We start from the raw sequence: 24,685 nt of genomic DNA, 5'->3' as shown, positions 1-24,685 counted from the left end.
GTACATTGAGCATCAAAAGAACCAGACAAGTACCCTCTGCATACCATTGTTGCATGGGTTAGGCACATGTTTTCTCTTAATGTTCTATTTAAAATCCGTATTTGATGGAAGAATGATATAATTTTGTCTGCTAAATATCAGCTACTTTTATGGCTCTCAAGTTCATTTGTAACATTTTATGTCTATATTAGTAGGGCTAAGATGTGTCTTGAAAATGCTGTCTATGGATAGCCAAAATTCTTACTGGTGGTGGGGTGGGCATTGGAATTCACCCTATGTTCCCACTACATCTGCTTCATCCCTTTTGTTTCTCGTAACCTACATTTGGGGTGTTGGGGTTATTTGGACTGGGGTCAGATGTGGCCTGGGGATCTTAAGAAAATACTTCACAAACCTTAGTGTGACCTCAGTATTCATAGATATTCTTCTTCCCAGCATGAAATATTGTCATCATGACCTAGTCCTAGGACTTATAAAAATAGAAATATTTAGCCAATTTATCCTTTTTTGAAAGAAATTCTAAAAAATACATATCCTTAAGTTTATCCTCTTATGCTCAGAAAAATAACGAGGTGGGTACAAAAAGAGGAGATGATGATAAGAATGTTCATTGTAGCTCTGCTTATAAGGAGAGCAGAAAAAGAAATTTTAATGATGTATAATCATTATCGAGAGAGCAATTGCTTTGTAATCCATGTGAAAGAGAAATAACTTTCACTTCTCAGTGTCAGTCTGGGTGATAAACTTCTGAAGCTACATCAGTCCTTCAACCTTACCTAAGTCCAGCATCTGGAATGGTCTCAAGAAAATAAATGATTGGTGGCAGAGTCAGAGGGTAGAAGATCCCATCTATAAAATATGAAATTTACTCCAGACACAACAGGAACCACCTTGAGTGATAGGAAACAGCTAGGAGAGGCAGGTCTCTTGAGTGTTCTCAGTAGTCACTCGGAAGAGTGAACACCTGTGAGATGATGGGGTGCTATGAGGGCAGTGGTCTAGAATCATACTGATACTTTCACCTGCATTAAGTTTCCTAAGTGTCTTAGACTTTGTGCTTAAAATTAATATGTATAATTATTATCCTAAAGTACATCCTGCATTTACTCTGTACTACTTCATCCTTTATTTTAAGAAATTTGAAGATTACTGCTCTTAAGTAAGATAGGGAGCCCAAGAAGCTGCACCATGTTTATCCTGGGCTATGAGGCGCCCAGAGCCTTCCACCAAGGAATCAGTTGCCCCAGTTTAAAGCTTGGAGCTGGTTGCAGTTTCTTCTTTAGCTAGACATCCTCTCTGCTACTCTAATTTAGAAATAGTTGCTCTGCTGGTCCCTGAGGAAGTGGCAGTTCCTAGTGAGGTGGTAACACCAGCTCTGTGACATGTTGGGAACAAGAGGGTAGAACTTGAGAGTGGATGAAGAAGGAAGATGAGGGGTTGTTCCCAGGGGGAGTGTGGAAATGACATGACTCTTGGGAAGTGGCCTGGGACCTGGTGAGGACCAGCCTACGCAGCCTTGTCCCAGCAAGAACGTGGCCAATGCCACTGTAGCCAGTCATGTCCGTAGTAAGAGGGTCTGTTCTAGGAAATGAAGCAAGTGCAATGCAGATGCAGATGCAGATGCGATGTGAAGGTCTGTTAGTCATTCTGGCAGTAGTCACAGATGGGACGAGCAGAAACAGAACCTCATGTAGACACACAGGGCTTCCTTGAAGGAGGCTGGAAGGCAGGGCTCAGTCTGTTGCTTTGGGCCAGAGCAGAATTCCTCTCTTGGTTCCAGAAATCACAGTGGGATGCTCAAGAGATCCTGGCAGAGGGGACCAGAAGGGTAGGCTGACTTTTGGTGGAGGAGTGGATTTCATCCATCCTTTTGTTTAAAATCAAGGGCTTCCTACCCTACAACAAAAATCTGGAAAAGTTGTCTCCCAACTCCAGTGGCACAAAAGCTGTTGACAATCTCTGGATTTGTCTGATTTTAAGGATGGAAGTCAGACTGGGCTTTTAACAAATGTTAAAAGCAAGAACTCAATCTCAAAGGCAGAGAAGTTTGAAGGAAATCACTATCCAAGGAGTAATAAAAAGATTACTCAGAAGTGACTATATTTTCTGGCAGGTGTGTTGTCAAAGGAAAGAGAGAAGTTGGCTGAGCTTTTAGCATAGTTTCAGCTTCAGGATAATGAGGCAACATTTGGTTAAGACTAAAAATGTTCAGACATAGATTTACTGTGAATGAGTCACACACAGATGATCAACTTGAAAAGGTTGAAAGGGATTCAGGGTTTTTAGAGCTTAGTAATTCATTTGAATGGCTCTGTTTCCCAAGGAGGTAGACAGTTCTTCACCTTTCTTAATAAGAAGAGAAATATGGGTTTGTTTTTGCATGGGAGGCACAGTTTGGTTCTCTCATTGCCATTATTTTTAATATGAAGCGTAGATAGACAACTAATAGTGAGAAAAAATGAGATGCATGAGATAGGTAGGTAGAGATTTAGAAATTTATGACTTTATAAGATTCCTTTGGACTCATATAATTGCATCTGTCAATTTTGCATGATAAACTGATTATACAAGATGATGTGCAGATTCTGAAACTTTTTGAACTTATAGTCAAGAACCATTAAATACACATAGCCAAGAGCTATGTATAATACTATGTAAAAAGCACTGTATTCTGCACCTAAATATCCTGGAAAATATTTAGTTTACAATGGGATATCTTTGAGACAAACATGGAAAAAAATGTAAGTAGGTTCCTTGATGCTCACTGTGAATGTCTAAATGAATAATTTTCTTCTTCATTTTCACATTCCATTTATGGGCAATCTACTGCCCAAGTTCAGGATGAACAGTGCAGCCTCTATGGGACCTCTTGAACAGACATATTTGATGGTATTGAAACAGAGCTTTCATCCTTTCCTCTGCAAGAGCTTGCTGCTGGCTGTACACACTTTCCATCTTATCTTTTCCAGGGCTTGTTTAAATTTGGAGAGCAGGAAGCATACTTCCTGAAGAAAGATCCCTATTGTAGAGTTTTCTGGTTTTTTTTTTCTTTCTTTCTGTAGGAAGCTAGTAAAATACTTGTCATACTCTGACATTGAGGAGGGAAGCATCATCGTCATCATCACCACTAATCTTGGTAATTTTTAAGACTTGGCAGATTTGTTTACTCGTATCTTTCTGTGTTGATGTGGCAGTCTGTTAGATATTGAGCAGCCCCAGAATCAGCATCAAAAAGTGAATAGATTCAAACCAACCACCCAAAGCATAATAGCCAAAGATGTGCAAAAATCCCTCAGGGTTCCAAAAGAAATAAGAATGATTACAGCTTTATAATATTATTGGGGGCAGGGGGAACAATTCTTAAAGTTTGTGCTACGTCTCAGATTAAGACCAGACTTGAGAAACCCAAAGAAGAATTCTGCCAGAGACAATTGCTTGTATTGTCATTACGTCAATATTTTGCTAATTCTTTGACCAAAGGAAAGCAATCGTTAATCAAGGAAGGCTATCTCTCATACTTCAATTTACATTTGACCTGCTCTGTGATATATAGGGTGTGACCTGAACACTGTAACAGGAGTGAGTCTGAACTGCAATTGAGCTTTAGCCCAATTGTTTTCTGGGTAAAATTGCTAATCTTTGTGAGCCTCAGATTCTTCCCCTGCAAAAATGCTTTTTTGGTTTAGGGGTTTTATTTATAGGGTAAACCCATCTATTCACAGTTTGAATGCATGGATGTAAAGTGGTTAATGAGCAGGAGGGGACAGAAGCTGGTAAGTAACTCCTCCTCTCTTTTGCCCTTCAAGTGGACAGTTCTTCAGTGCATTCATTTTACTTGGCTTCCCAGAAGGCCTGGGTGAGATCCAGGTCTACTCGTCCATAGAAGAGATTTGCTTAATAATAAACTTGCTTTTGACTTTTGCTCCTGTCCTGTTCTCCATTCCTCTCCCTCGGGAAAAAATACTATGCAAGTCTTTGTGTCAGGCTTGGCTCTCCAGAGGGGTTGTGGACTAAGACACCAGGTAGTTGAGTTATATATCTTAGACATAGACCTCTTTGTTTGCTCTTCGTTCTTTCTGCAAAGTAGCATTTTATGTGAAATAATTTTCCTCCTGCTTTGAGTATATCCTTTGTACCTGATAGAGGACTGATGGCAATATATTCTCTGAGTTTTGGTTTGAAAAAAATCTTTATTTCACCTTTGTTCTTGAAGAATGTGTTTTTCTGCATATAAAATTGTGGGCTGGCAGTTACTTTCTCTAAGCACATTGAAGATATTGTTTCTCTTCTGGTTTCTGTTGTTACTGGTAAGAAGTCATCTGCCAGTGACTGTCATATTTTCTTCCTCTTTCTTTTAGCTGTGTTATTAAAAAGATTTTTTTCCCCTTTTAGTAGAAACTCAATGATAGGTCCAGGTATGAAATTTTTTTTAAAGAATAATTTATTCAGCATGCAATTTATTCAGCTTGTTGAATCTGTGAATTGAGGTTTTTCTTCAGTTCGGGAATATTTTTAACATTTTTCTTTATGTCCTGTGTCTGTTCCACTCATTCTCTCTTCTCTTCTTAGGACTTCACGTAAAGTATACTAGATCCTCTTATTGTATATTTTATATTTGTTCTGCTCTTTTCCATTAATTTTCTACCTTTTATTTCTGTGCTGCATTTTGAATAACATTCTCTCTATAAATCATGGCATGATTTCCTCTTTATAGCTGGGTCTAATTTGCATTAAATTTTTGTTTATTGCATTTTAAAAAGTCTTAAATTCTATTTGGTTATTTTTAAAAAAATCTGCTATGTCACCGTTTATAGTTTTTACTTATTTTCCCAAACTTTTAAACTTTTCTTTTATGTCTTTGAACCAGTAAGCTAGGTAGGCACGGGTTGGATAAACTGGAGAAAACTGGGCTCTCTTCAGATCAGTGAATCCTGATGTGCACGGGTGGAAAGAGGCCGACTGCAATGGGTGGGAAGACTGGAAAAGGGTGTGAGAGCATCTTGTTATCAGCTCACCCACCCAACTGGTCTGGCACCTACTTGATTGGAGCATCCATCAAACTTCAGATAACTTCACCTATCAGCAGAGAAGGGAAGCTGAGAAAATTTTTGAAAGCCAACAGAAGCTATTGGACAATTTTCCATTGAGGTTTTACTTTTTTTTTTTTGCCCTTTTTCTCACATCTCTATGATCTTTGAATCCAAATATTTCTCATGCATCAATGTATTGAGGAATGGGAATCTGAATAGTATATTACAGTTTTGTTGTGTATCCTTATATTTTAATTTTTTCTCTTTTTTTAAAAAAAAATATGTATATTTTCTCTCACCTTCTCTCCCTGGATTCTCTTTCTCAGTTCTCTCAGACTAACAGCCAACCTCTATTAATTACTCCCTCACTCTTTACTATAGATTTTTACCTTTATCTTCTCTCCTTCTCTTGTAAACACCACATCTTGAACTACTTCTTTTCTCTCATTGTCCATCATTAGAAATGGTAAACCCTTTAGCAGACTTACTGTTTATACTGTAGACAATAATGGAACACATCCTTTCCGTTTATTGAGACAAAACTATAGATGCCTTCATAGGAGCTCTTTGGTGTATAGAATATAAACAATATAGGTGTATATTGTTTGTGTTGGGTGCTATTAATATTGGTCTCCACCTTAAAGGTGAGGTACTGGGAGCCTTCAGGGACACCATAAAACTACAGGATAGAAACTGTACTGCCTCGGATCCACACTAGATGGAAAGATGCACAAATAACGTGGAAAAAAACACAGGAATAAAGCACCTCAAACAAACCAAGATTTCCCAACAATAGAATCCATAGACAACACAGTTGAAGAAATGTCAGAGAAGGAGTTCAGAAGATGCATAGTTAGGCTGATCTTCAAATTAAAGGATGATATTGGAGAAAAAAATACAGGAAGTGAAAGATCACTTCAATAAAGAGGCAGAGATTATAAAAAGGAATCAAGCAGAATCCTCAAAATGAAGGAAACAATAAACCAAATTAAAATTTCAATGGAAAATATCACCAACAGACTAGACCACTTAGAAGACAGAACCTCAGGCAATGAAGACAAAACATGTACTCTTGAAAATAAAGTCAACCGCACAGAGCAGATGGTAAGAAACCATGAACAGAACTTCTAAGAAACATGGGATAATATGAAAAGACCAAATTTAAAATTTATCAGAATAGGTGAAGGCATGGAGGTACAAACCAAAGGAATGCACAATCTTTTCAAAGACATAATATCAGAAAATTTCCCAAATATAAGAATGAAATGGAAAAATCGAATGCAAGAGGCTTACAGGACCCCAAGTGTACAAAATTAAAGCAGAACCACACCAAAGTACATTTTTTTTGGTACTTTTTTTTTAATATTTATTTTTTAGTATTTGGCGGACACAACATCTTTGTTTGTATGTGGTGCTGAGGATCGAACCCGGGCCGCATGCATGCCAGGCAAGCACGCTACCGCTTGAGCCACATCCCCAGCCCACCAAAGTACATTTTAATGAGAATAAATAACATACAAAATAAGGATAGAATTTTAAAGACTGTGAGAGGAAAAAAAATAAATTAAGTATAGGGAAAACCAATTTGGATTTCAGCTGATTTCTCACCACAGACCCTCCATGTCAGGAGGTCTTGGAATAATACATATCAAGCTATAAAAGAAAATGGATGCAAACCAAGAATTTTATATCCAGCAAAATTAATCTTCATATTTGAAGGTAAGATATAAACCTTCCATGATGACCAAAAGTTAAATGAATTTACAACTAGAAAGCCTCCATTACAGAATATTCTCAGAAAATATTCCACAAGGAGGAGATGAAAAACAAAACAAAACAAAAAAAGGAAACAGCAAAGGGAGGAGCTACATTAAAGGAAAAGTCAATCAAAGGAGAAGCTAAGTCAAGTTAAAAACTAAATTTAACCAAAATGACTGGGAATACAAATCATATCACAATAATAGTACTGAATATTAATGGCCTAAACTCATCAATCAAAAGACATAGACTGACAGATTGGATTAAAAAATAAAATAAAAAAAAGACCCAACAATATGTTGTCTTTAAGAGACTCACCTCCTAGAAAAGTCATGGTGAAAGTTTGGGAAAAAGCACACCACTCACATGGACTGTGTGAACAAGCAGGGGTTTCCATCCTCAGACAAAGTGGACTTCAAACCAAATTTAGTCAGAAGGGATTAAAGAAAAAAAAGGACATTTTATACTGCTTAAGGGAATCATACATCAACAGGACCTAACAGTCATAAATATTTATTCCCTAAACAATGGAGCATCTACCTACACCAAACAAACCCTTCTCAATTTCAAGAATCAATTAGACCACAACACAATAATACTGGATGAGGATATGGAGAAAATTTATGATGAACCTTTAAGCCTCCTTCTTGTCCCCACAGAGAGAACCCTCAGGAGGTCTTTCTGAGGACTAGGTGAAGGAGAAGGGTTATTAGGACAAGGATGAGTGGTGGAGAGAAGTAGATAGATTTGTTTGTAGGAACTGATGGGACTGTATATCAGACTGTAAATAGTGATCAATAAAAGGGCAGTGTTGTGGTTTGGATGTGAGGTGTTCCCCAAAAGCTATGTGGGAAACAGTGCAAGAATATTTAGAGAGAGATGATTGCATTATGAGAGCTCTAAACCTATCAGTGAATGAATCCCCTGCTGGAATTAAGGAGTGATAACAGAAGGGGGAAGGGTGTGGCTTAGAGGAGGTGGGCACTGGGGGGCGTGGCTTTGGGGTACATATTTTGTATCTGGCAAGTGGATTCTAGCCTTCCTGATGATCACATGAGCTGCTTCCCTCTGCCACACTCTTCTGCCACGATTTCTGCCTCACCCGGAACTCCAAGGAATGGAGCTGGCTGTCTATGGACTGAGACCTCTGAAACTCAGAGCTCCTAAATCAACTTTTCCGCCCCTAGAATTGTACTTGTCAGGCCTTTCAGTCACAACAGTGAAAAAGCTGACTAAAGCAGGCAGAGTCAAGGATGATTTTCAAAACTGGGCTTTTGTAACTCCCTGGTGATGGTGCCATTTACCAAGAAAGAGAAGACTGGCCATTTCCTGATCTTTCTCATAGTCTTTCCCCATCTTACCGGTACTTGTCTCTGTTATAAGATCCCTTAATCCTTGGGCTCCATTGTCAGCTGGTTTGGGGGGAGGTTTGGTGAATGGAGGTGGTGGTAGAAGATGGATTGTCAGAGAAAATCTCCCTCTTTATTCTGTCTTAGGCGTCTCTAGCAGGTGTTTTTCTTTTCCATGGCTCTAGCATCTGTTAGCTTTCACAGCCCTGAATTCTCTCAGATGATACTGGCTTCTGGACTCTGATGATGTTTTCACCTGTTCTTGGCTTCCAGCCCTTCAGGCGGTGATGACTTCCTGTGTCTAAATTATGGATTTGTTTTAGTTCATTCAGGCTGCTCCAACAAAACTCCTGAGTAGCTTTGAAGGAAGAGAAATTTATTTTTGTCAGTTCTGGAGACCAGGAAATCCAAGATCAAGGCAGTGGCAAGTGTATCTGGGGAGGGCCTGCTTCCTGGTTCATAGATGCACCTTCTTGCTCTGTCTTTACATGGTAGAAGAAGCTAGCTAGTTCTCTGGGGTCTCTTTTATAAGGCCCACTAATCCCATTCATGAGGGTTTCCTCTCATGACAATCATTTTCCAAAGCCTCATCTCCTCATAATATCTCCTTTGGAGGTAGCATCTTAACATAGAAATTTGGGGGGCGGGGGAAGTACACAATATTCAGACCATAGCAGGCTGCCTTACCATTTCCTGTTTCTATTATGTGTTAAAATTTTCTGGTATTGCCGCAGTCTGGCTGGGCACAATTCAGGAGCCACTTGTCAAAAGAAACTAACTTTATTTTTAGAACCACACAAGCCAAACAAAACAGCTCCTCAGGAAAAAACCCACAAGCCACACTCCCCAACCACCCGCCTCCACACCTCCCACAATCCTCTTCCTCTTGAGGCCGATTGGCTGGGTCGCATGGGTGGAGCCAAAAAGTCCCCCAATGAGCAGCTCCGTGGCCTGAAAGGGCAGGGAAACAGCCCAATGAGCTTCACCGCAGAGGAGCCAATCAGCTAGATGTTGCTAGGGCCGCTGTGAGCCAATCATCAGCTGGCAGTCTGAAAGTTTGCTGGGGCCCCTTCAGCTCATCAGCTGGCAGTCTGAAAGTTTGCTGGGGCCCCTTCGGCTATGGCTCTCAACATGGTATTAAATTCTTTCTGTCAGAAAGACTAAGTGATTATTTTGTTTTTCTTCCTTCCCTTCCCTCCCTTCCTCCCTCCCTCCCTCCCTCCCTCCTTCCTTCCCTCCTCCTCACTCCCCTCTCTTTCTTTCTTTTGGTAGTGGGAATTGAACCCAGGAGCACTCTACCACTGAACTACATCCCATTATTTTTTAATTTTTTTGTTTTGAGATGGGGCCTCACTCAGTTGCTGAATCTGACCTCAAATTTGTGATCTTCCTGCCTCTGCCTCCCGAGTACCTGGAATTATAGGCATACACCACCATGGCTGGCTGAATCTGTTTTCTTGACTGGAATTTAACTGATACACCTGATTAGGGCGAAGTTGGTTTTAAAGAGAGGAGAGATCAAGGATTTTGTGAAATTTGAGATATCTTTTAGATATCAAATGAATATATCAACAAGGTGGATAGACATGAATCCAGAATTCAAGGAAGAGTAAGGAGATACAAGTGGTGGCCACAAAGCATATGAAGGGCCCTTCAAACTAGGACTGGGTTAGGTAATTTAGGGAGGGAACAAAGAAAAAGAAGAAGGGTCTTGGGCTTCCCTGCACAGTTTTGACAATTTAGAAGGAAGAGAAATTTATTTTTGTCAGTTCTGGAGACCAGGAAATCCAAGATCAAGGCAGTGGCAAGTGTATCTGGGGAGGGCCTGCTTTAGGTAGAGGAAAAGGAAATGAAGAGGAAATAGGAAAGAATTGTCCAAAGAGGTAAGGGGAAAAAAAAATCAAAATCTGTAGTTGCAAGAAAGAAGAGAGTTGTATAACAAAGGAAAATGAGAGGTCAAGTTATATGAGAAGAAAAAATATCCACTGGATCTGTCAGCATGGAGTAGTACTTTGATGACTTTGGTAAGACCAGCATTATGGGAGGGATGGGGATTGGAGTAGGCTGAGAAACACAATTAACTCTTTTGTGGATGTTTGCTACACTTCTCCAGCTTGTTACTTGATTCTCTGGGACGATAGGTCCCATCAAAATTGGGACAATATATGTGAATTTCTCATCTCTTGCTATAAGTGATGAGGCATGCTTGAAATTTCACCTATTCAGGAGGCTGAGGCAGGAGAATCACAAGTTCAGGGCTAGCCTTGGCAAGTTAGTGAGACCCTATCTCAAAATAAGAATAAAGAGTGCTGGGGGTTGTAGCTCAGTGATAGAGCACCCCTGGGTTCAAGCCCCAATATCAAACAAATAAGCAACAACCAAATAAAAAAGAAAAACAAAAACTTTTGGCTTTATTTTACTAACAGGTGACTGTTATGAGAGACAAACTGGGCTGCCCTGGTAAGGATTGCCATGTGATACTACACCTCTAAATAGGTAAGTGGGTTAAAGACTTCCTAGAGGATGTCCACAAAGAGAATGCTTGAGAGCACATCCCATGCACAAGGCCATACCCTCAACTTTTAGCTTTGTTTAGCACAGTGTTTCTCAACTTTTTCATTATTATTCCATTAAGAAGCCATTTAGACAGTTTTCATAATTGCCATCCCCATTATAAAATTTCATATATAAAATTCATATAAAATTTCCCCATTATAAAATATACTGTATAACTATAACTATGTATGTACGATGAGTATATATATCTACTTATTCAGAAGATAATTAAATTTTTTTTCATTCCTCTAAAAATCAATTGTATCACACTATATTACCTCTGTTGAGAATACATAATAATTTTTGAAATCATCTATAGCAGGCCTGGCAAATTTTTTCAGTAAACAGCTGGATGTAAATATTTTTTGCTTTGCAGGTCACATGTTATCTCTGGGACAGACCTACTTTCTTTCATTCCCTCCCTCCCTCCCTCCCTGTCTCTCTCTCTCCTTCCCTCCCTCCCTTCCTTCCTTAAACAACTCTTTCAAAATACAAAGCTCTTCCTGGCTTACTGGGTGAAAGAACAGGCTGTGAGTTGGATTGACCTAAATGCCATAGTTTGTTGACTCCCTGATTTGTAACCATAAATAAAGGTCAAGTTTCAGAGTTTAAATAAACATTGTTTGCAGGTTTCTAGATCATGGAAGTTTGAAATATATGATTTAGTTACAGATTTAAAAGGTCACACAGAATTCATTCATTTACTTGCCAACTAATGATTGACAACTTCTTGTGTTCAAGGCACGAGTGATTTCTACATTATGGCAAAAGAGCCAAGTAACTAAGTGATAGAAGGAATAAAACAGCCGGTGATGTGTGCATGATCTGCAGTATGTGACGTGGGGAAGGCTGGAGAGGTCCAGAGGGAGGAGCCTGGGGACTGGGCTCAGATGGACTTGGGTGGTTTGTGTATAAGTTGACCTCTATCTAACCTTTGGACCTTGGACAAGGCATTTAACCTTTTAGAGTACTTTCTCAATGTCTTTAATTTAAAAGACAGGTGGTAATAAAACCACCATTAATAGTTTTCTGGGAGGATTAACTGTGGGAAAGAATGCAAGGTGCCTGATCCTTCCTAGCCACTTTGTATCCTTAAAATTTCCCCTCTTTGCTCTTAACATGACTGCACTGGGAAGTTTTTATGAGTATTGTCATAAACCCATGTCAGAAAAGCAAATATAACCCCATTCAGGGCTGAAGGCTATGATGAGGATGCTCCTGGAATTCAGAAACCACCTGGAAAATCTGGTTTGGCAGCTCTCAGAAGCACCTGGGAGTTTTCATCTTAAAAGATTCAGAGGCAGTGCCACACTTGATCATGAGCCGGATGCAAGGACCATACTTAGAGAAACATCACTCTGTCATTAAACAGAAAGGTTGGGCTGTGGTGCCCAAATTCTGAAAACATGTATTTTTCCCCATCAGGTTTCCTGAGTCCGCATCAGCAGGAAAATGGGTGAAGGACTGGGTGGAGGAGGTCAAACTTGGGCATCTAACTGCACTCTCTGCCAGGGAGTGGCAGGCTCCAAAAGGAAACACATTCTAGCTTGATCCCAGTCCAGGTTGACATCCTAGGTGCTGGGTCAGGTAACTGGGCCCAGCAGACAAGGCTGGCACTAATATGGCTCTGGATAGTGTGGCAGGACTTTGAACAGTTGGGGATTCAGGAAATGAGGCGAAAGTCACCAAGAGGGAATTAGATGGAGTTCTAAGGTCTCAGCCATAGACCAACTTTGTACATGGCAGGGTATGACACCACTTATCACTAGCTGTGTGATAACTTCTCAGGCCCTCATTTTTCACACCTGTAAAATGGGATAATAATTCCTACTTTAGAGTAGTGAGGTGAGGGTGATACAGGGGTTCAAAGCATCTGGCACGTGCTAGGTTCCAACATTCTGGAGTGGTTATTATAACCATTAGAGGCTGGAGTCCTGGTTCTCTCTGAACTTACAGAGCTGATTAGGAAGTCAGACTCAGGTCAGCTCATGTGCTGTGTAGCAGTCAGCAGGAATATGAGGCTGTAGTGGTCCTTCCTGCCTTTGACTACAGAGGCTCAGGCCTAGGCAGTGGAGGCTGCAGGTGGAGTGGCTCATTTCCTGTAGCATCTAGGGCTAGGCAAACAGAGCTGGACTTCCAGGTCTTGGCCAGCAGCAGAGACCTGCTTAAGCTGGCCCTGAGCTTTCTTCCATATTCCAGCCAACACAGAAACATCCACTTTTGAGGATTCACTCTCAGATATTTTGAAATAGGGTGGGAGTTGAGAATCTGCATTTTACAACATCCTTCTCTACTCCCCTTGTCCCTCTTCCCTTGACCTTCCCTTCTGCTCTGGTCCATATCTCAAGAAATACTATCCTGGGTGGGAGGCAGAAAATTTTTTTTCTCATTTTTTGGCATTTGTAGGACCATCATGAACATTTGGAAGCCACTATAAGGGATCAGAAAATCTGATCTGGAACCGGCAAGGCAGCAAGCACTCCAGCATGATCCCCCACTGTATACAACATGTCATGCTGCCTTCAAGAGCATCCTGTTGCCCTACTTGTCTCTGGTCTGCTCCTTTGAATCATGCTTCTATTTGAGCTCAGCTATTACTGCTTTGACCACATTTTGGGGGGTGGCGGGTACCAGGGATTAAACCCAGGGGCACTCAGCCATTGAGCTACATCCCAAACCCTATTTTGTATTTTATTTAGAGACAGGGTCTCACTGACTTGCTTAGTGCCTCCCCATTGCCCGAGGCTGGCTTTGAACTCCAGATTTTCCTGTGTCACTCTCTGGAGCTGCTGGGATTATAGACGTGGGCCACCACGACCAGGTCTGACCACATTTTGAATATTTCCAGGAGGCAAACTTCTTACAATCTTCCTTTGAGTCTTGTTTGACTTTTTGCTTTGCCTCTTACCTCTTATTTCTAGTACATTATGTTCCCCTCTATATTGAGCCATGTCTCCTATGTAGCTTAAGGCAATAGCTGTTGGACTGGACCATAGCACTGTGTATTTGTTTTAGCAAGAACAGATATTGAACAACAATCAACAGTCGGGCAGCTGTTTTCTGAAATGTGAAGGTTGAGAGTCATTGGCCTAGACTGTTGGAGGAGGGATGGATATGCAGAACCCCAAAGTGGAACCTGAACTCCATAAACAGATTGGACCCATCCAGTGCTATTGGCAGAACAAAAATATTTCTATGAAAATTTTTTTTCATAGAAGTTAGTGATTGGAAATGGTTCCCAAGCTCAATTAAAGCCTCTCTTTCTTGCTTTGCTGACATCTTGTAGGGTAGGAGTATGGGCCCTATGCATGGCCTAACTTCATACATTCATGTATTGGTTGGGTTCTCAACAGTGCCCAGGGGCTCTAGCCGGTGGGTCTGGATCTAGTAGTTAGAGCATGAGTTAGAGTGAATTTTTAGAATTCATGCCTGTCCTCTTTTCTAGAGGACCAGAGTGTATCCCTGTGGCTCTCTTTTATTTGCTGGTAAAAGCACAGTGTATTCATGCTAATTGGATTTGTGTGATTGAAATTGTTTTCTACTATCATAATGAGCATAAAATGACAACTATTATTTACAAGGACTTCAAACAAAAACATACTTCATGTAAATGAATGTAAAGTTAATTTTGTTTGGAAACACCATAATTTAAAAATGAAAGACACAAATGTCTGTCAGCTCTTTTGCCATCTGTATGGTTTTGAGGCATCAAGTAATTTAATGCATTGCTCCAGAATATGCTAAATTTTTACAAACCTTGGAGTGAATCTCTGATGCTTAAAGGGGTTGTGTCTGTTTACCTTGAGTTTTTGCAAAATGAAGCACTAACAGGCCAATCAGGTGCAAGAATGGGCCAGTGCTATTCAAGGTGTGGTTTGTTCCTCATTACTATGTCTAAAAGAGGCCAACCAAAACAGTTTAATCAAACTGTCTTCATGCAAAATAGGCACATTCCCCCATTCCTTTGGGCTATGGCAAGAATGTTTGCTTTCCTCCAAAATTTATGTTGACACAATCTCCAATGTAAGAGTATCAAGAGGTGGGCCTTTAGGAGGTGACGAGGTAATATGGGGAGTCCTTCTTGAATGGGATTAAGGCTCTTACAAAAGAGGCTTCACGCAGAGTGTGGCCTTTTTTACACTTCCACCTTGGCCAAGTGAAGACACAGTGTTCAAGTTGCCATCTTGAAGCAGAGAGCAGCTCTAAACAGAAACCAAGCCTATAGGCAACTTGACCTTGGACTTCCCATCCTTGCAAACTGTGAGAAATAAATTTCTATCAATTAGCAATTTAAAAAAAGGTGTGGTCTGAGGATTATGTTAGTCAGCCAATTGTTTGTGATTGGCCTATAGGAGGCGAGTACAGAAATGGAGAGGAGTTTGCAATTTTCCATTTCGACCACATTCAAGGAGCAATCAGTGGCTTTGTCTTTGAGTGGAACGCAGACCAGTTCTGGTGGTGAAGTTGCCTGGTGTGAGATGCAAGCCAGTCATGCCCAGTAAGGCTGTATTCAAAGTTAAAAAATAATAACTGAATTTCTTGAAATTGCTTTTCTTCTTTCATTTCTGCCAACATACCTCTCTGGGGTAGGGTTATCTACTATGAGCTTTATTAAAACAAAAACACAGAAATCATTTATATAGACATATTCCTCGTGAATAGAGTCAATATAACTTAGGTTTCAAATGTGTTATTTACATTGAAGATTTTAAATGCTGATATACATGGTGTTCACTTAAAACATGGGGAATTGCTAGCCCATAATTTTTACTTTAGTTATGAGTGTCAAATGACAAAAGTTGTGAGTATAATAAAGAGTCTCTACATTTATTGCCTCTATGCATACTTTACTTTTTTTTTTTTTCATTTTTGGTCTGATACTGGGGATTTAACCCAGGGGTACTTAACCACTGAGTCAAATCCCCAGCCCTTTTCATATTTTATTTTGAGACAGGGTCTCACTAAGTTGCTCAGGGCCTTACTAAATGGCAGAAGCTGGCCTTGAACTCGCCATCCTCCTTCCTCAGCATCCCAAGTCACTGGGATTACAGGCATGAGACACTGTGCCCAGCTATCTATGGATATGTCTAATGAACAAGATGCAGACATTTTGTTCTTTTCCTATTTTTTGTTATGATCATATTTATTGCTGAATTGATATGTTTGTTAATTTGTAATTTTGTACCTGCTTAATCTAACAATAAAATGTTAGGACTCATATTTGTGCGAACATTTCTGTTTTTTTAACTTCATTTTTTCAGTATTGTTTTTTAATTTCATTTTTTGTTATATTTTTATAAAACTACAAATCTGTGGTGGATTGGAAATTAAAGAAAAACTGGGTATCCACCCCACATGGAGTAACAATTCTACAAGTGATTGTAGTCTTTCTCAAAAGGAACTCCTTGGAACACATATTATCCACCTCACCTTGGAGGTATTGATGAAGGTTTCCTAAAGTAGACTCTCTGAAAGAGGGATTTAAACGAGTGGCCCCGAGAACTCAGAGTCTTCCTTAAATGTGAGAAGGACTTGAAAAGAAAAATAGCAATTAGGATATGACAAACTCTATACTAGGTCCATTTGTATTTTAGGGACCTTGGAGGGTTGGAGGCAAAGAGAAGCAGAATCATCCTGAAGCCTACAGAAATCCTCAATGCCTTTACTCAGAAAATGACTTTATTTTGTTCTAGATGAGAACAAAGGCCTACATGGTGACCAACAGGACATTTTCTCAAATCATATTCTTTCAGTTTTATTTTTGTGACTCTGGATAATGTTAAGTGCCCATCATGATGAATTTCTGGCAGGTTAATTGCCAGGTGTGCACACGGGCAATGTAATGTGTTCATTAATATGATTGGCTCATTTGCCTTGACAGTTTCAATGACTGGCTCAAATCAACATTGGGACCCTCTTGTGGCTTTTTTTTTTGGCAGTGAGCTCCTGCAGAATAAAAAAAAAAAAATGTATCTGAAAATGAATTACATTCTTCCTTAAACTGGGTCTTCTCATTTTTATATATTGTGAAACAAAATCATTGCCCTTGGAGCCATGCAGCAGCCTCCTAGCTCTCTGGGCTCAGTAGGTCTTAAAACAATTTTTTGGGGGAGTGACTTTCAAACTATGTGTAAGCCAAGAGTGGCTTGATTTTCCTTGGCTGACTCCTGGTGGCAACCTTAAGGCCATTACTTGCAATTTCTTGCATTCTTCAAACAGATCTGATTTCACAAGATGTTTATGAGGGGTATTTTGTTTAAAATTTTGTGGAGTAATAGAGAAGTGGATTTACATATGTTGCACAAATGTGGCATAAATTTAGCAAAACATACCTGTTAGGTATCTTCATTCTGAAGTTTCTTTCTCTGCCACTTTTATATTCCTCTTTCTATACAAATCCTTTCTTATTGTCTTGATCACTCAATCCCTATCTACTTTATTCTCTACTCAGCAAAATAAAACTCCAGTGTGGCCGGACTTGAGAACATTCAATGTTTTTAAAATTTGCCCGTTGGAGGTCCACCAAGTTGAAATTACTTACCAAAATATTCACTCAAAAACAAAAACAAAAGTAGCCTATTTATTAGACTAGAATTCAGCTGTGAAAGCAAAGTAGAACTCTCTCCTTATTTTTATGGGTATAATACACGAAAAGGAAAAGGGAAAATTGTACTAATTGTTACTTTCAGGAGCAATGTATGTGCACATATATTATGAACACCTTTATATATATACATACTCTAGCTCAATAAAATGATTATTAAAAAATTATAGACTTCCAGACCTCTTGGGTTTTCCCTGTCCTGGGGTCATCAGTCTTTTCTAGCAGTTTTAATTCTCATTCTCTTGTGTTTGTTTTCTTGCTTGAAAGTAGAGGAGTCAGAGTGTCCATGCTTTGAGGAGGCTGAGAATCGGTATCGCAGCAACATACAAACTGCTACATATTTCCTTCTGGTAGGTCATGGAGGAACATATAAAAGGCTGAGAGGGCCAGGTCTTGACTTGGGTGGCTTTGAAAACTGAAAATTGATTGAACGTTCAGAGCAAGTACCAGTTTTGATCCTAGGAAGAGCAGCGAAGTCCAAATGGGAGTAGCTGACTCAGGTTTAGAGGGGAAGCAGGAATCTGGAGATGGGAGACAAAGCCAGCAAATTAGGAACCAGGTCAGGAGCACGGATGGAGCTGGTAAGGATGAAGTAGAAGCCTGAGGGTGAGGGTTGAGATACTCAGTGCTGCTTCTTGGCCTCTTGCACGTGCCCAGACTGCATATGGAGCAGAGGTGGGAGAAGAAACAGGGCTAAGAGTCTGAGAGAGTGATACCTTCCGTATTTCAAGTCTGAAAATGGTCTTGGAATGATATTTGTTCTAAACCCAGGCTTCAGAATGGATGAAAACATGTGTATGTGCATCACAGCATGTGCAGGATCCATTGAAAGGAACACCTGGAGGTTAGCTGTCTTCTCTAGGGAATTAAAATAAACGGTTTCTGGCGAGGTGCTTATGCCAACTGCTACCCACGGCGCAGTTAGAGCTTAAAATAGCACAAGGGGTAGGAGGGGGAGTGGTATTGAAGTTTGTTTGTCTTTGAAATTTCTCAGGGCTACAGTAAAACACAGGAGGGAATGTTTTGCAGAAACCAGGAAATCATAAAGTATTTTTTTTTATTCCAGAACAGTTCAGTTGATGTTAAAATGTCAAGCGCATCAACAGATGCCAGCTCTTCTTCTAAGTTCAATGCTACAATTCCACAATTAAAAAAGACTGACAAATCTGGCATATACCTATTCCATTTTGTTTTTCATTTAGAGAAAAATGAGACTTTAGGTCAACTTTATAAATATTTACCTGTTCATGCCCTCCTCCCCCAATGCACTTGGCAACAAAATAGCTGTGGGGCTGGGGGCACTGGCATGACTTCATATGATGGCTCTCCATCTGTCTGCATTCTCCTCTCACTTTTTCAAGCTGTGTGATGATGTATTTTTAAATGGTGTCGCAAATGAAAGAAGGAGAAATGGGAAATGTGTCCAAAGTCACTCAGGCAGGTAGTGGTGAGGCCTGAACTGGAATTCAGGTGTTCTTGCTACGGTAGCCACTGAGGACTTATTCACAGGATGGATTGCCCTGGGTCTTGCTCAGATACACATGGTCACTGCTTAAATCATTAAGTCACAGAAAATCATTTAGCAGTCACCAGGAAAGTCAGATACAGACAGGAAACACTAACAGGAGCCAGTGTGTCTTGTTTATTGGTGTTTAGACCTAATCTGGAGATAGCAAGAAAGCAATCGAGGCTCTTATCTCTGACAGAGGCAGAGCAGGGCCGGGCAGGTCAACAAATTATGAGACAGAGAGAAACAACAAGGGCCACTGGCCTCATCTGGTTCTCTTTTTTATTTATTCTTGACAAATGTGATTTATGAATCCCAGTTCCTTTGTCCCATTATAGAATGGAGCTATCGGCTTTTGTGTCCTGACACCATAATTTTGTTTTAAGCCATTCTGTCTACTCTTTGGCATTTCCTGGTCACATTGTCCACCCGTTTGTCAGTTCCATAAATCATCAGAGATAAGCAAATCCCTCTCTTAACCTTTTGGAAAGATAACATGACCAATATTTTCTGAACATATTCTTGCCAGGCTTGCTCTGGGGAGATAAATGTGGCCTGTCTCGATGGCGTATCACTACACAATAGCAAGATTTATGAAGTGGGAGTAGGGCTTGTTCATTGTGGCTCACCCAAAGACTTCTCAAATGTCTATTTCTTTTGGAAGAACCATGGTGAGTTGTAAAAAAAAAAAAAACATAGTGAAGATTTCTGACAAACAGCTTGTGGTCTAGGTTTCTGCGTGTTTCTCGACACTGTGGTGGGGTGGATCGTGGAGGTTTTAGTGGTCACTTGAGTTTTCCAGATATTCTTTTTGGGATTGATTTTATGTAGGTTTACATAGACTCCACCAAAAAGCCTCCAAAGAAACTTTTTTGGAGTTTGTCTCTGGAATGAAAGGAATTCAACTAAGATGTAGAAAAGAAATTGAAAGTATGTGGCCTCTGGGAAGAACTTTTTACCATAGCATGACCATGATATTGCACATCTATTGATTTCCATCTATAGAAAAATACATCCAGCATAAACTTCAGAGAAACCAAATGGATCATGGTTGAGACACAGGCCATGGAGCCAAGCAGGGGTGGATTTCAGTCTCTTGGTCCATTGGAGTGAACTTGGACAAGTGCCTGTCTTGTTGAGTTCATCTGTTTCACTCCTCATCAGAAGGGTGAAGTGCACCTCAGAGCATTGCAGGGATTAAAAGAGAAAGTTAGCCAGGCTTTCAAGCAAGCGCTTCTCTCCTCTTAGGTCTGCAGAAATTCGAATGACCCTCTCTACTTCTCAGTTTATAACACTCGATCATTTTTATCCATGCATTACTTCTCTTCTAATATTCTATTTATTGTCCTGCTCATTTCCCATTCCCAATCCTGTTTCCTGCTTCCAAAACCACCCACCCTTATATGTCTTTCTAGAGGCTCACTTGGCTCTTGGTAATAAGTTCTTCTAAACAAGGTGAAATTGGAGAGGCCTGCATAAAGATTGTCATGAACTACTTCCAATCATCTGAGCTTCTGCTCTGTGGTCCTGAGAGGGAGAGATAAGCTTTAGTTTCTAGGACTATATTTTAAATTTTGTTTTACCTACAGAATCATCAGAATGTTCAGTGTTATGGTTTAGATATGAAATGTTCCCCAAAGCCTCATGTGTGGAAGGCGAGCTGCTTTGGTCCCCAGTGAAGCAGAGGGGGGGGTGCTTAGAGAAGGTGTTTGGATTTAACCTCATCAGTAGATTAAGCCATTGGTGGATTCATTATTGGGAGATGGTGAGGGGGCATTCTCATTGGAGGAAATATGGGGTATATCTTGTTCCCAGCCCCTTCCTATCTCTGGCTCTCTCTGCTTCCTTATCATTATGAGGTGAGTAATCCTATTCCCCCATGCCCTCTCCACCATGATTCTCTGCCGCACAGCAGGCCAATAACAATAAGGTTAGGTGAACATGGACTGAAACCTCTGAAACCATGAGCCCAAATAAATCTTTTCTTTTTGAAGTTGGTTTTCTCTGGTATATTATGACAGCAATGAAAATCTGAGTAAAATACCCAAATAAGTATAGATAGAGTGAGGCTGGGATTTTGTTTCAGAACATATAGGCGTGTGCGCGCACACACACACATACATACTTTCTTTTCCATTTCTTCTTTAGGGACTATCTTGGAGTTTTGTTTTCAGTAAGAATTCACTTACGCTTTTCATACAGATCTGCAGTATTTTTTTTTTTTCCCACAGTACTGCTTTTCCCCCTTTTTATTGCTGGAATAAGGAAACCTGCTTTGGATCGGATCTTTACTCCTTACCTGGGATGGGAACAGATGCAGTTGATCCTAAGTCCATGTAGGTCCTGCCTGAATTCCCGTTGGAGGGTGATATGAATAGTTCCTACCTAGCCCAGCTCATCCTGGGTGCCCTTTTAATTGAAGTTTAAAAAATGGAAATTCAAACATTTCTTTTTTAAGTAAATGGAGTTCACTACAATCTTTATTCTCCATTACCTACACTATAACAGCATTTAAGACGTTGTCTTTTGAGACCTTGCCTCCCTCCACAGACTGCCAGTAGCTCCCCTTCTTCCTCTAGAGTTATTTTCTTATTGTTTCAGGATTCTATTAAATATAGAAAGATCTTGAGGAAGGTGGAGGTTTTGAGGGTAGTGGGCACATGACCCCATTTGCAAAAGCAAAATTCTTTTTGTTAAACCTGAGGCTATTAACAAATCTTATGAATTTTGTTTAATTTGCATCCTGGATTCTGCTTTAGAAAATGACCTTTTTCATTTTTAAAATTCTATTTAACTTGATATTTATATTACCAACACATATTTTCTTTACTGTATATATATCTTTATCTATACACATATCTATCTCTTTGTTCCATAGTTTTAACTTTTCAGCTTTTTGTGCCATTTTATTTTAGGTGTCCTTACACACAGGATACAGGTGGGTTTACATTTTAATTCAATCTGAGAATTTTCTTCTCTTGAAGAGGGAAATTTAACTCATGTCATGTTTGTTTAAGTGAAATATTTAATGTTTAAGCAGATTTTTAAAATTAATTTTAACATTTGTTTTAGTTTTACATGACAGTAGAAGGCATTTATGCACTTTGATATATCATACAGATGGGATATAATTTCTCATTTTTCTGAGTGTTCATGTTGTAGAATCATATTGGTCATGCAGTCACATATATACATACAGTAATAATGTCTGTTTCATTCCACTTTCTTTCCTATCCCCACATTCCCTCCCCTCCCCTCCCCTCCCATGACTTCCCTCTACCTAATCTAAGGTAATGTTATTCTTCTCTAGTGCCCCCCACCTTATTGTGAATTAGCATCCACATAGAGAAAACATTTTGGTTTTGTGGGATTGACTTATTTTGCTTAGCATGATATTCTCCACTCCATCCATTTACTGGCGAATGCCATAATTTTACTCTTCTTTAAAACTGAGTAATAATCCATTGAGTATATATACCACTTTTTTTAATCCCTTCATATATTGAAGGACACCTAGGTTGGTTCCATAGTTTAGCTATTGTGAATTGAGCTGCTATAAACATTGGCATAGCTGCATTATGTAGTATGCTGATTTTAAGTCCTTTGGGTATAAACCAAGGAGTGGCATAGCTGGGTCAAATGGTTGCTCCATTCCCAGTTTTGCCTACAACTTTCTTTACTTTGAATTTCCCAGTCACTTGTTAATAATATGTCATGCTTTAAGTTTTGTACTTGTTGTTTAGCTTTTTTGAGACATATCAATCTGTACTGCCCTTAATTTTAAAATTAAGATCAATTCAACGATTATACATTTTTCTCATGCATTCTTGAGATTAAGATTGCTCATATTTTCCCTCCTCTCCATAGTATTTCCTGATCTTTGATACTCTAATTCAGGACTATAAATCAGAATATTTTTACTGTTGAGTCCTTTTCCATACAGTATGTGTCTGTAGTTTTGCTCTTGTTCTTTAGGGACATCAAGACAGAATTCAATCCTGATTTTGTGTTTTCATTCTTTGGACTATTTCCTTATGTGAGATAATGGCTTCTTCATTGTTTCCTGTGAGCTTGCAATTATATTTTTACCCTGATAATTTTCTAGCTTATTTTACATTTAAAAATAAAGTTGATATGTTCTGATATTTTAATGAAAGCAGATATCAGATTCATTATAATAAATTCTTTGATGTCTTTAATCAGCTTTTTTTCCCAGATGTTAGTTCTGTCTCTGAATCATGTGGGTAATACAGGGGAAAAGAGGAATGAACAATAGTTCTTAGATGTTTGGTGTGACCAGTTGGATGGATGATGTGGACATTTGGATATTCCATTTTGGGCATGTTAAGTTTAAAATATCTTTTAGGCAATTCTCTGCTGATATATCACATTTAAAACTAAAAAGATATTTTAAGGCTAGAGATGTAGATGTGGTAGTCATCTATATATGGGTCTTATTGAAAGCTGCAGTACTTAGTTTATCAAGTGAGGGTATAGAGAAAAAAGAAAAGACCCTGCCAGAGGAATGCCAACATTTAGATTTTGAGTGGAAGAGAAAGTGCACAAAGATGCAGAGAAGGAACCAATTAGGAGGAAAACCAGGAGATGATATATTACAGAATTCAAGAAAGAGAAATGCTAAAGGCTGCTTTTATTGATTTAGATGTAGCATTAAATTAGCCATTCAGACAATCTCAATCTGCTAGAGTAAGGAAAATTCACCCAGAAAATATAAAATTGAATATAAAATTGAATGTGAACAGGATGGAATAAAGTGAGCAACCATCTAGTTAGCATTTGGATATCAGAAAAAAAAATTAACCTGCCCAAATCTTTAACATCCCTCATTCATCCTGTGTGAATAGGTAGCATAATGGTTTTAGTCTGAAGGGTAGAGCTGTCAAGTGTGGGTTAAGGAGATGTGATGTGTCTGAAGACCTAGTCTGGAACAGTGCATTGCTTACCCACTGAAACTGGTTTAAACAGAGAATACCAAGAGAATGAGGCTTGGAGGCCATGCAGCCAGGAAGAAAACCAACACGGTGTTTTCTAAAGCTCCTCACAGGTGCCATCTGGTGATGGGCAGACACTGTTCTCACGGAGGACAGTGACCTGAGAAACGGCTGCAAAATCTTCTCACATTCTAGATTCTGAAAGCTTAATATTTCTCTTACATGCCTCCCTCCCTTTTCAATAAAATACATTCTTTCTTGACTTTATTTTCCCCTTACTCAAATGTGTGTGGAGGTATGGGCTGGTGTATTTCCCTGTCTCCTGATTGCAAGGGAACAAGGGGAAGCAAGTTCCCTGGCTTCCATCTCACACAGGTGGGTCTCAATGTGGAAAACCACCAACCTGTAGAAAGGGTGTTCAAAGATGCTAGAAAGCCACAAAAATGATGCAGATAGAAATAGAGTGGATCTCAAGTTCAGTCACAGGAAAAGTAAGGACTGCTTAAGAAATTAAGTTGATATTTAGTTTTGCAACCATGCTGTGCTATTACTTCTCATGAGATTTTGAAACTAGAGATTTGAAACTATCTTGTAAAAGAAAGTTCACGTCTAAAGTTTGATATTTTAAAGGCACATGAGAACAATTAATAAATAAGTGCAAGTCTTATTTTTCCTAATTAATCTGCATCTTCTCCTCTTTATGTAGTCCTTTCAGATGTCATAGTCTGAAAGGTACTCTGAGCTGCTGATTTGAATGCAGGAGATTTTCTTGGGGCGTGGAAACAATACCTGTAAAGAAGGGTAGGAATTAATATTAGACAGGAGCAAGGTTGAACTTCCATACAGCTATAACATAAGCCTCAGAGGGTCCTATGGAACTATGTAGAGTTGGGACAGATGCTATAAATGGGACAAGAGAAATATCAAAA

At 39.5% G+C, this 24,685-nt stretch overlaps 1 pseudogene; it reads left to right on the top strand.

Annotated features, from left to right (window-relative positions):
• Nucleotides 1-24,685, top strand: part of LOC143399621 (ADP/ATP translocase 2 pseudogene) — a 75,335-nt pseudogene that overhangs the window by 27,101 nt on the left and 23,549 nt on the right.

This window comes from Callospermophilus lateralis, chromosome 1 (genome assembly GCF_048772815.1).
Source record: "Callospermophilus lateralis isolate mCalLat2 chromosome 1, mCalLat2.hap1, whole genome shotgun sequence".
Classification (NCBI taxonomy): Eukaryota; Metazoa; Chordata; class Mammalia; order Rodentia; family Sciuridae; genus Callospermophilus; species Callospermophilus lateralis.
Note: the sequence above shows the minus strand (reverse complement) of the source record. Positions and strands in the feature narration are given on the sequence as shown.